We start from the raw sequence: 13,712 nt of genomic DNA, 5'->3' as shown, positions 1-13,712 counted from the left end.
TGCATTACGTGGAACTTTACCGGACCATGTAAGCTCGGTCATAATTGAATTATGCGATTTTTTTAGGATCATTTGCTACAAGGATTTATCTGATGATGATCTAAATTTTATTGAGGCTAAAGTTTCTCTCACTCTATGCAAATTAGAGAAATATATTTCCGCCTTCCTTCTTTACTGTAATGGTACACTTGGTAATCCATTTAACCAGAGAGGTGAGGCTTGGAGGTCCTGTTGCATTTCGTTGGATGTACCCTATTGAAAGGTACGTAACATTTCTATAAAGTTTATTTATTGTTTTCAACAATTTAAAACTTATAAATAATCAATGACTTGTAACTATGGCACTACAGGTACCTTTGTAAACTTAAGTCATACGTTCATAATAGAGCTTGTCCGGAAGGATCAATTGCTGAAGGTTATATAGCTGAAGAAAGTATAACTTTTTGCTCCAGATATATATCGAAAGTAGAAACCGTCTTCAGTAGACCAGTTAGGAATGATGATGAGGGTCAACAAAATGACATTGAAGAATCCAACAATCTTTGCCCCGGTCGTGCTATAGGGCATAAATTGCATTCGGGACTATCTTTTCACAAAAGAAGGAGGAGATCTTCAAATTCAGTCATTGATGAAAAGTCACTTTCTCAAGCTCATCGTTATGTACTATTCAATGTCGAGTCAGTTTCACCTTTTCGAGAGTAAGACAATACATGATTTTTATGTTATTAGAAACTCTTTCTATTCATTCATCTTTCACACAAAAATATTAATATGGGTTTTTTTTAAGGGAACACAAACGGATAGTCAAGGGACAAAACCGTTCTCGTCGGCTACCAGATTATGAAATCGACAAGATTCATGCCCAACAGTTTAGTGATTGGTTCAAGAGAAGGGTAATTCGAAAAAAATGTTGAATATGTTATAATTTTTCATTTAGGATATTAGTTTTAAGACTATTAACATCTATGTTGTAGGTTGCACGTATGGAAGAACAAGGTGATGAAGTAACTGAAGACCTAAAATGGCTTGCTCGTGGTCCACTTAGAAGTGTGCAACGATACTCTGGATACCTTGTTAAGGGTTACCGTTTTCATACAAAAAATCGAGAGAAATCACTAAGAACCCAAAATAGTGGTGTCGTTGTTACTATAGAAGGTGCAAATTATGCTAGTAGTCGAGATACAAGGCCTGTTCATAGCGTGATTAACTACTATGGTAAATTGAGTGACATTATTGAGTTAAACTACTCAGGTCAAATACGAGTAGTTTTATTCAAATGTGAGTGGGTTGACATCAATAGGGGCTGCAAGAAAGATAATGGTGTAACATTGGTGAATTTCTCATACAGGGCACATACAGGTGCTAATTTAACAGATGATCCCTTCGTATTGGCATCACAAGTTGAGAAAGTTTTCTATGTCACAGATCCTAAGCAGAAAGATTGGGAAATTGTCAAACATGTAAAATTAAGAGATGTATTTGACATGGGAGGTGTCGATACTCAGGTTTCTCCCTATTCTAATGATTGCACATTTGATGTGCCTAATTTGCATAGGATTGGGGATGATGGTGAAGATGGCATAGACATTACCCCTGAGATGGAACATGAAGAAGATGTTGAAGAAAGCGATGATGACTTTATTCTTTTTTGATTAGTCATTAATATTATGTCTTAAATCTTGGTGTACTTTTTGGACAATTGTATCATTAGGTGCTATATAGTGGTGTTTTTATCTGTTATACATGTGTGTGCGTTAGATTTATGATACTTGCAATGCATCTTTTGTTTATTGCATATTATTTTAATATTAATTATATGGCCAATATTGATGTCTGTATTGCATGTGTTTTGAATAGACAGTATGGGAAGGCGAAAGAGGCTATGTATCACTTCTACTGAAATCAACGAGCTCATTGAAGACCATGGGGCTACTGAAACTGAAGGTGTTCAATCAAATTGTGAAGAATGTCAGTCTATTAATCAACAATCTAACCAACAATCTTCTGAGTGTGAGATAGGTGCAAACGAACAAGGTATCTTAGTTACTCCAACACAAAATTACCATATGGTATAATAGATTAATGGTAATTATAAAAGAACAGAGGATTGAAATATAAAAAGAAAGAGGGTTATAATGTCATTATAAAGAACATGTGTATGAAAATTAAAAAGAAATAGGGGTATAATGGTCATTACAAAAAACAGCGATTTGAAATTATAAAAGAAACAGAGGTTTATTGGTAGGATATTTTCTTTTGTCTTTAAAAAGAAAAAGACGTAAGAAACAGAATAAGAAACCACGTAATTTTGCTTTTGGCTTTCAAATCCAAAGTTACAATATATGTCCCTGGTTTTGACTCTTATTTCCCCTGTAACCCCTCATCCCATATTTCTTTTCATATTTGGTTTTAAACTTTTCAGTTTACACCCTTAGGTTTCACAATTTATTTAAAATTTGATATTGTTAAAATCTTCTTTAATTAGATTTTATCTAACAATTTTTTTAACAATAACCATGTTTTTGCTAAATTATTTATACAAAAATTGTCGTTTTACTGATATGTTAATGATCAACTACAGGTCCTTTTGCTGAATTGATTTTACAGATTTGGTCCTATGAAATTTACAAAATAGGTCCCTTTGTTGACAAAATATGATAGAATGTCACTATTTCGATTTTTGTTGATTATTCCCCGGTTGCTATTGAGTTACATTTTTTTGGTTGCTATTGTTTAGGTGCTCCCAAAAAGGTCAGAGGTTATACCCAAAAATCAGAAACATGGAAAATGAATAGTACACAAAGAATAGTTGTCACATTTAATAACTTCGGAAAGCCAGTGGGGGATGAAGGTAATGAACTTGTTCAATACCTTGGAATGCTTGTGAGGATGGCCGATCATGTTTCAATAGAATATTCTGATTGGAGAAAGGTTCCCATACAAAAGAAAGAGGATATGTATTCACTGGTTAAGGTATATATCACTTATAATACTTGATAAAGGATTTTCTTTTTGTATTCATATAAGCTAACATATTAATTCTTTTATGTGTAGTCCAAGTTTATATTTCATCCAGTTGAGACTAGTGAGATTAGAAAATGGATCTTTCATAGCATGGGAAAAAAATGGAGAACATGTAAAGGTTCATTAAAGACACGTGCGTATGATCCTAGCCTTTCTATTGATGAAATTGTGACACAGCAAACTAAAAAAGACAATAGAGTGAATCCAACTCAATTTAAAGAATTAGTTACTCGTTGGTTCACTTCTGAATTTCAGGTAGATCTGTAAGTTTCATTTTATGTGTATTTGAAGAATGTGTAATAATTTACTATTTACCTTAGAGTACATGTGCTGTAAAAAGAATGAGTCGTGAAAAGATGCACGAGCCTCATGTTACGGGAACGAAATCATTTGCTAGACTTGCTCATGAAATGGTATTATTCTTGTTTTTTTAGTTTTATTTATTTATTTATTTATTTATTTTTGTCTTTTTTGGTTTTTATTTCCTTTAATAGCTATATATTAAACATATCTTTTTTCCTTTTATAGGCAATAAATAATAATGGTGTATACCCATCACGAGGAGAAATGTATGTAACAACCCGCACTCGTAAAGATGGAAGTATTGTTGATGATAAAGCTGCTGAAGTTGTGGTAATGCACTTTTATGTATTTTAAATGTTCCTATCATATATATGTTTATGTTTTATCATATGTATGTTTATTTTTTAAATATTACATGTGTTATGATATATTTAGGCTTCATTGAAAGCTATTGCAAGTGACTCCATAAGCACACCTAGAGATTCAAGTGATATTACAAATGATGACTACTCAAAGGTTAAAGGCCCAGAGAAAAGGGGGTATGTTCGATTAGTAGGAAGGATGCCGGCTGCAAAAAAGAATGGTGACTCTTCATCAGATTCACAAACTGTTCATCAACTAAAGAGTGTTGTCAACGTTATGGCAAACATCATCCAAGAACATATCCCTAATGCAAACTTGTCTGCAGTTCTTAGAAATATGAACATAGAGGTAATTACATGCACTATTACTTAGTTTATATTTTATGTATTAATCATATTAATTTGTTTTCATTAATATGTTTTAGGTCCCTGGTATTTCTTCAGTCCCTAACAATTCTATATCAGTTAACCAGATATCACCAGTAAGAAGTCAGAATAACAATGGTATATACTTTACTGTTTCAACTTTTCACATATGTATTGGACAAAACTTTTACTTGCATTTTGAATCATGTTTTCATTGTATGCATATTGAAAGGTGTTTGTTTTTTTTAACAGGTAACCACTAGTGTCATTGGTAAGAAAGAGTTTACACGAGGATCACATTACTTCCATGAAGACTTTGAGAGAGATTTAAGAGCGTAATGATTTTTTGTGTTTTATGTTAGATTTTTAGACTTAAATTGACACTTAGTATGAATTTGTTTCCAAACATTTGGAACGTTTTTGGAAAACGATTTAACTTTTAATTGAAATGATGGTATTATGATTTTACAATTTATTGTTTTGTTTATCTTTTATAATTAATGATTTTAACTAATCAAAGCTAATATGTTAACGGTCCATAATGACATTTAAATAACAATAGTTTTTACCGGCACAAAACTTGTGCCACAAAATCTTTTTTGTATATTGTGGCAAAAATAAGTGCCACTAAAACCTTAAAGGTTTGTAGTGACAAACCAAAAAGTGCCACTAAAAGGCTTTAGTGGTATCACTCTTAGTGGCACTTTTTTTATGTGCCGCTGATTCTTAGTAGGGTCTTTAGTGGCATTTTTTAAGTTTTCTGTGGCACTTTTTGTATGCCATTAAATGGCTTTTTTTTTATAGCGCCGAGTCCAGAATATGGACTCGCCGAGTCGCCAACTAACACGTGCTCGAAATCCCGTCCCTACTCGGCGAGTCAGGCTATGAACTCGCCGAGTCCCTTTACAAAACTTCAAAATAAATACCAAGGAATTATCATACCGGGAACGGGTCGTTACAAAGTCTGTAAGTCTGTAAGCTCTGTGTTTTGAATTGATTTTGTGCAGATTGTCTTGAGGTTGTAATGAGTTTTTTTAATCTTACCGAACATAAGATGTAAAATTAGAGAATTAGCTTGGTTTCAAGACTAAACTCTTAGTTGAAAATATTAACCTATATGTATGTCACAAGCTTCATGTTTATATAAGAAGTTATATATTCCATTGATATTATTTGGTAATTGTTGTAGATTATATCAGAAAACAGAGAAAGGATTCCAAATAACCAGCTCCATGTGATATATATCAAGAGAGAAAAGCTCCAAGTATCAATATCAATGTTTGAAACTGAGTTTGTTCTTTATCAGTGGCCTATTATGGAAAAAGTTGAAATGTGTAGTTATATGGGAATTCCTGATTCCAGATGTGTGTATATAGCTTATATTGTAGATGTAGTGTATATTTGGGTGAGGCGAACAAGTGGGGAAGATGATGATAACCAGTGGCAGATTGTTGGTGATGACTTCATTGTTAGAAAAGGTCTAGCAACAAGCTCTATTGTTCAGGTAATGTGTTAATTTGAAAAAGCTTCTATAAAATAGTTTGCTTGTATCTTCAAGTCCCTATTGCTTATAATATTTTGTATATGCATGATTATGATGAACAGATAGTGAGAGAAGGTGAAGAACCAGAGCAACTATGGAAGCATCTTCACTGTTTCTCATTCCAGAACACAGGAGAGAAACATTAGAAGCATCCGAGGCAGTTTCTGCTTTGTGATGCAGTGATGTATGAGAATGAAAATGTTGGTTTAATTTTTTTTTTTCCATTATGTGGGTGTGAATTTATGTACAGTTTCTAGTAAAAAAGAAAAGAAAAGAAACTGGAATCATGATTGATAACCAAATGCCACTCATGTAATCTATACTTTTGATTTTATGACAAGGTGTGGATCATTTGTTTGTTTATCATAGCATTTTACATTTAATCCCATTTTCTAAACTACAAATTACAAAACTTAATAACTTCTGTTTTGCTTGATTGTGGGCATGTTCAATGATTGAATCAAGTTTACAATGATTCCCTTCTACGTGATACTCACATAAAATGGAATACCTACTGATGTTTGGATATCCTGTTTTTAAAATGGACACGATACATGCAAGAAAGTTTGGAAGGTAACCCTGCTGCTGCCACATTGAAAAATGTTTCAAGGGGTTTTGCTGCTCTTACAGTCCCCCTCACTGCAAGTTTCCCAAAGGATAGTTCACTACCATTTCTCTTTTTTTTAATTACTAAACTACCCCTCCCTCAAATTCAAATACCATTTTCACTTTCATGCAGGCCCTCTTCCGTTATTGGATCACCTCCAACTTGTTCTCCCTACTATATGGATTAAGTAAGTTGATAGAAGTTATTAATTTGTATCCTTTTATTATTATTATTATTATTATTATTATTATTATTATTATTATTATTATTATTATTATTATTATTATTATTCTGAATTATAAGCTTTTGTTTATGTTAATGCAGGCTGGCACATGAATTGCTGAACTTATAGCTCTGGAGATATCAAATCAGGTTAGAATGAATATATATCTACACATTTTTAATAAAAACGAAAGAAAAATTAAGAATTATGATGGATGTTTTATATAATTATGCAGACAAATCGCGTCTAGATTTACTTCAGCATTTCAAGAAACCCTGGACCCATGATCATGAACCTGTTAATGACTTCTTGGATGCAGTCAAGGTCTGAATTTTCTCTTTGGTAATTACATATTATAAATAGTATAAGCATGATAACAAAATATTACTAAAGTAACTATTTAACTTTTCTTAATGAATCGCTTTAGGAGGTTGTAAACATTCGAGTATGTTTTTAAGATGAATCAATAAGTCCTAAAAGTAGCTGTTGTTAAACGATGGATTGAAATGGCATCCTCTAAAGAAATTACAGAAGCCAGAGATGTACCTAGTCCCGTGTGGACCGCATTGAGTATGGCAGTTGCTTTAAAGAAAGACCATGAAGCTAGTAAGTTTGTCTTTATTCAGCTTGTTATATCATAATCCATATGCATCGTTTAAAACCATACAAAAAGAAATTTCTTAATTTTTTTCCACATTTCATTCAAGCATAAGCTTTTACAGGATTGGGTTATCCTTTAGATTAATATGCAAGTATGTAACCGTTTTCATGTTGAGGATAATTTGGTCATTTCATCTCTTAAGATTAGCTTACATGGTAAAAACCATTTTTAGGTTCACCAGGAGTGGGGTTCATGCCGCATATCCATGATGTTAAAGCTGGAGAGGTGCAATCATGATCCTTCTATATTTCTGAAAAGGTTTATCCATAATTTTTTATTTACCAAAATTCAAAGTTTTTTTATATAAATGCAGGATGTGTTGGGAAAATTAATGTGGTTTTCTCAGAATAGCAATCGAGCTGTTGTGCTTTTTATATAGCAAATGTTAACCTTGGTCTTTGTGTTTTTTGTTCATAGATTACAAACACCAATTTCTTTCAAACAACAGAAGATCTAGAGTTTAATTGGGTGATTGAAGGTGATGGATGTAAACTTGATTCTGGAACTCTCAGTCTACCAACATTAGAGTTTAATTGGGTGATTGAAGGTGATTTTGGTTCTTCAAATGAGACTCAAGATATCATCTTTTGGCATGGCTAGAAGCTTTGGAGGAAACGAGACTCAAGCAAAAGTAAACACACAGAGAGTTGTTGGCACATAGTAAGCTAGATGATCAATTGTATATAAATGAGTTCATTTTTTTTATAACATTTACTCACTTTTGAAATAATTATTTGTATTTGACATATTAGTGAAATGAATTATCTTTGTTATTTATGGTATTTTATTTTGTATTATGAGATTTTTAATGTATTATTTAATTTGAAAATTAGTAAATCTATAAATAATATTTTTTAAAACATTTAAAATTATGATACGCAAAAATGTGTGTCATCTTGATTTATGACATGACCTTTCTTGACAGGGGCTTTCTTTATACGCATTGCGTGTCAATAACACGTGCGTCATAAGGTTACGACACGCGAATGCGTGTCGTCTTCCTTTATGACAGGGCCTTCCTTGATACGCATTGCGTGTCGCAAACACGCGTCGTAATTGAGCGTCGTAAATGTGCGTTGTCTATAGACGATGCGCAAAAGCGCGTCGTCTCTCTTTATGACAGGGCTTTCCTTGACGCGCACTTGCGCGTCGTCTGAGCCTTTTACGACGCGCAATGAGCGTCGTAAAAGGCTGTTTTTCTAGTAGTGGATATTTGAAGGAGAACTAAGGAGTACAAGTATTTTACAAACATGTGAACACCCAATATTCTAAACATCTTCAGATAGTGAATCTTCTTCATTCATAACTTCATGCGCTGAAAATATTGTAGTTAGCATGATCAACAACAACGAAATCAGCAACAACGAAATTAGAGATGGAAAATAGGAATATGGTTCAATCAATCACCTGATGCTAGCGTGATGCATACGTGTGCGACAATAGAGCCGAATATGGAGGTTACGATTGGAAGGAATGATCAACAGGGGCAAAAATGTGAGATAACGTGAGATAGGGAAGCAGGGATGGTAAGTTTCCCGTGAACATGTGTTGTATTGGAAATTAGAAATAAGGGATGTAACATCCGGATTTCCAGGTATCATAATTTAAGTATTTACTTTTGAGTTAAGAAGAGGGACTCGACGAGTTGATGCCTAAACTCGTCGAGTAAGGTCGCGACTGATGACTCGGATTAATGAATGGACTCGACGAGTCCGCGCTGTTGGCAAAAACCCTAAATCTTTGGGCCTGAACCCTATTTAAAGGCACTTATGGCCTTCAATTGCTGTTTCCTTTCCAGAAGAGAGAACCTTAGCGAGCTTGAGTGTGTAGAGTGAGGGAAAGATCTATCTTGAGCTATTTGGTGTGATTTTGCAAGTGAGGAGAAGAGTTCTGCGACATCCCCATTTTCACGGCTAGAAAATACTGATTTTGTTTATGCTTTACAAAAATCAGAGTATCTCTTTCAATAAAAACATTGCAGAATTTGTACCTAGAAAAACATGATAATTTCATTATCAAAGCATTTCCAAAGAAATGTATTTTTATTCATTTTAAAACATTTGGGATGTCATCGTCAATACAGAAACATAAGCATAAACAAAACTTACATTCATTTACACTAGTTATCTATATCTCCTTAATCTCTTAGTGTAATGTAACTTCACATCGTCACCTGTGATACGAGTAAACTAAGTGGGTCAGGTTGGGAAACCTGGTGAGTACATAGGGTTTTCAACCCACAATAATATAATTATTATGTTTAATCATCAAACAATTAACCCAATTACCCATCCCCATTATCTTCTACATTCCTAAGTACCTTCCCTAAGGATTCATCCTAAGGGTCGTCTCCTACATCATATTTACCTCTCATCTCCTTACATCGCATTTCCTTATATGTTTGTTCCTAAGGACTCTCCCTAAGGATCATCGCCTACATCGCATGGACAATATTGATTCAGGGATTACTCCCATGATAAGTGCCCAACAAGAGTTAGGGTATCATTGCATGAATACGTAGTTACAACATTGCTTGAACTCGTAATTCATAGTAAGGGGTCAGAGTATCATAGCATGAATACGTAGTTACAACATCGCCTGAACTCGTAATTCATCACCTACAGGTTATGATCCTACTGGTGTTTCCATGGGGTTGTCTATAATAGTACGTGGTTGCCATCTATACTCTGGTAGATGACTACATCTCCAAATTGTCGGACAAAGTTATAGTATCTTTCATCCTACATCACCGATTCATCATCACCTATCTATCCTCACCTAATTATCATCACATATCTCTCATCATTTTATTTCATCACACATCAACTATTTCATATACCCATGTTTTATCCCAACATATTTGTAGATATCAAATAAATATATAGTTTAAATCATTTAAAACATGTATAAAATCATTCATCCAGCATAGACATCAAGTATCCAGATAATATGCACACATGGCACGTAATTTATATAAAATACTTCATATCTATGTGTAAGATGATAGTAACTATGTACTCACTTGTTAAAGTCATGATTCCAAACTCAGACAGCATTGCGCTTCTTAACAATATAATTTCCTTCGACGAAACCTAGTATTATTACCATTAGATTTTAGTCTAATATTTACCGTGACTAATTATTAGTCTTAGCATTATTATTATTATTATTATTATTATTATTATTATTATTATTATTATTATTATTATTATTATTATTATTATTATTATTATTATTATTAAAAGCATTTAAATAATATTTTCCAACCACTATGTACAGACAGAGGCCAGAAATAAAACACCGGAGGGCAGGACCATTTTGGCATATAGCACTTCTAAAATCCAACAACCCTATGCGACCCTTTAAACCAGATTCCCCGTACCGCGAGTGGTTAAAAAGATATTATAACGACACTTATATAACTCATAATAATAGCCCAAATAATTATTATAAGGTCCTAATAACATTACTATATTTTAAATAAAGTTGTATTAGAAATAGTTGTAAGGGTTGTTTTTGTTGTAATTAGTCGAAGTATACTTTTTACTCTTCGCATGATTTGTAATCTATTTTACTAGGGCGCTTTTATACGAAGCTTAAGTGGTTATGCCTTACTATATTTTTTGACGCTTTATGTATCCTATAAATAGGATCATTTAATAGAGTTAGAAAGAACTTTTACAGTCTTGTCTATTGTACTCTGTAAACTCAAAGTGTAATAAAGCTGAAGCGAAATCTTATTTACAACCTGTGGTCAATATCTCATATTTTCTTCAATATTAACTCTGATTAATATCTTACTTGATTCATTGATTCATCAATTGGTATCAGAGCATGAATCATCTTTGTAATCTGATTTTCAATTGTTCAAAAAGTTTTTGAATCAACTTTTTGGTTCATAAGTTTCCGTGCTTTTTGAAATTGAGAAATTCTCTTAGATCTAAGATTGTGATTCGATTCTGCATTTGGATTGTTGAATCGAGTGATCTACTGGATTTTGTGAACCGTTTCAGATAATTGTTTTCAAAGTCTCGTTGTTATTTCAAAAATCTATAAAAATTTCATCTGTTCATCAATGGTGAATTTCAATCTCAATTCAATGACTTCATTTTCTCATCTGCTTGGATCGTCAACTAAAATTTCCATGTTAATTCTTGAATATTATGATCAGTGGGCTGATCGTATGCAGGATTATTTGAATGGGCTTGATGAAGAGTTGTGGAATTGCATCAATGGAACAATTCAACCTCCATTGAATGTTAAAAACCTAGGTTCATCTGGAACTACTTCTGTTGTTGAAAATTAACAAACAAGACTGAAGAACAATGAAAAACGATGCATGAGAGAGTTGAGAGGTGCTTTGCCACCTGTTGTTTACAACTACATTCGTGGTTGTAAAACTGCTAAGGAGATTTGGAATACTATCAAAGAAAAGTATCAAGGAAGTGAGAAGACAAAGATCAATTCCGTTAAGTAGTGTTTGGTTGAACTGAAGGAGTTCAGACATAAGGAAACTGAAACAATTAAAGTCTACAACGATCGTCTGAATGAGTTGATCTACAGGTGCAATCGCTATGGAATTACAAGGTCCTTAATGGAGTATAATCTTACTTTTGTTATGGGACTAAGGAAGGAATGGAGAAGTGTAAGTATGATGATCAAAAATCAGCAGAGCTTCGACAGTTCATCTTTGAATGATGTTTACAATCAGCTATAGACACATGAAAGTGAAGTTTCTGAAATAGCTGAAGAATCGAAGTAGAGTTTAGGAGGACCACTGGCTTTAGTCTCAAAAGTGTCTGAGGTAGAATCTGCTGAAAAGGAGAATTCTGACGAAGAAGGTTTTCTGTTAAATTCGGATGATGAAGCTGTAGCTTTTTACTTGAATAATCGAGTTAAAATGTTTTTCAAAAAGCCTTTTAATCCCAAGGGAAAGCAGAGTGAGGTAAAAGGAAATTTTACGAAGTCTGGAGGAGAAGAGAAAAAGAAATTTGAAAAGTCTGAGAAGAATGATGATAAGATGAAAGAGTTCAAGGCAGAAAAGAAATTGAAAGGGGATTCTGGCATATACTATCATTATTGCAATGGTGCGAATCACTTTGCAGTTGATTGTATGCTTCGAAAGAAAGAAGAAAAGAAGAATAGAGTTAAGGACGGAGCATATTATGTTGAAAAACTAGGGGAAGTTCGTGAGAAGGCCAAGGGATTGTCTCTTGTGGCAAGACGAGAGAGTGAAGACGAAGAAAGTGGCACTTATCAGATCTGGTCATCCGAGTCTGATGATGAGGAGATGAGGCATCCTACTCATGGTGCCATGTTTGCAAGCTTTGATGATGAAGAAGAAGAGGAGATTTCTGGACGTTGCTTTGTTACGAAGTCAAGTGACAAATATCCTATGACAACTAAGGTATGTTCTATACTCGAATCTTTTAATATTCCTTTACATGCATATGATTCTGAAATAATTGCTTTTGATGATACGGTTGCTTACTCTGATGCTATTGTCGTGTCTGCTAGTAACGAAGCAAAGAAACTTAATAATCAATTGCTTGAGACTCAAAAGTTGCTAGACACGAAATGTAGCAAGGTAGAGTATCTAGAGTTACAATTACGAAATATCAATAATGATAGAGAGAATCTAGACAAAGATGTAAGGATGTTGTTGGCACAACGTAACATATATTGTAACTATGCAAAACGTTTGTATGCCAAATTAACTGCTTTACATCATTCTTCTGACATTAGTAAAGAACAACATCGTAAACTGTTACCTTTTCTTGCATTCGAAAGAGAAAAAGTTGATGTCATGTCATATGATTGTAAAAACACAATAGCTGATTTTAACAAAGTACCAGACGATAGGTTTGCATATGGCGTTGTTAAGATAGATGAGTTTTAAAATGCTGATGAATTGGTTAATATTGTTAATGAAAGTTTGACAAAAGATAAACAAGTGAAAATTTTGAAACGAACTGAACATTCAAAACTTGATTCATAACTTAATTTTGCTAATGTCGATGAGAATTCGGATATTCTTAGCGAAATCAGTGAAATTGAAGAAGAAGAAAGTATTGATTGTTCTCAGTTATCTATCATTCATATCACATCTAAGGTCAATGGTAAAGAAATTGTTAATGATTCGATGGTTAACAATGACATTGGAAAACCCTCTACTTCAAAAATTTTTGACTTTGATGATGTGGAAGTTCGAGACATCGAAGAAGGCCCTAGCTACTCGTCGAGTTGTCCCCTCAACTCATCGAGTTCACTCTGAATCTTAGGACCGATACAATCGACTCAACTCGTCGATTTGAGTCCCCCAACTCATCGACTCCATCATCCATTTCTCATTTCAGTCGATTCTAGTGCTCCAAAGTTTTAAAATGAATAAAATACATTTCTTCGGAAATGCTTTGATAACATATTTATCATATTTTTCTAGGAACAAATTCCGCAACACTTTTCTTTAAAAGGTTACCCTGATTTTCAAACAAAGCATAAACAAATCAGTGTTTTTTGGTCGTGAAAATGGGAATGTCACATTTTCCTTCCAAGCACCATCATTTTGTTTCGATTTCAGAATGAGGTGGTGTTTGTTTACCTTAACCCTTAACATGAAACGA

Source organism: Lactuca serriola, chromosome 1 (genome assembly GCF_051521515.1).
Source record: "Lactuca serriola cultivar US96UC23 chromosome 1, Lser_US96UC23_V15, whole genome shotgun sequence".
Taxonomy (NCBI): domain Eukaryota; kingdom Viridiplantae; phylum Streptophyta; class Magnoliopsida; order Asterales; family Asteraceae; genus Lactuca; species Lactuca serriola.
Note: the sequence above shows the minus strand (reverse complement) of the source record.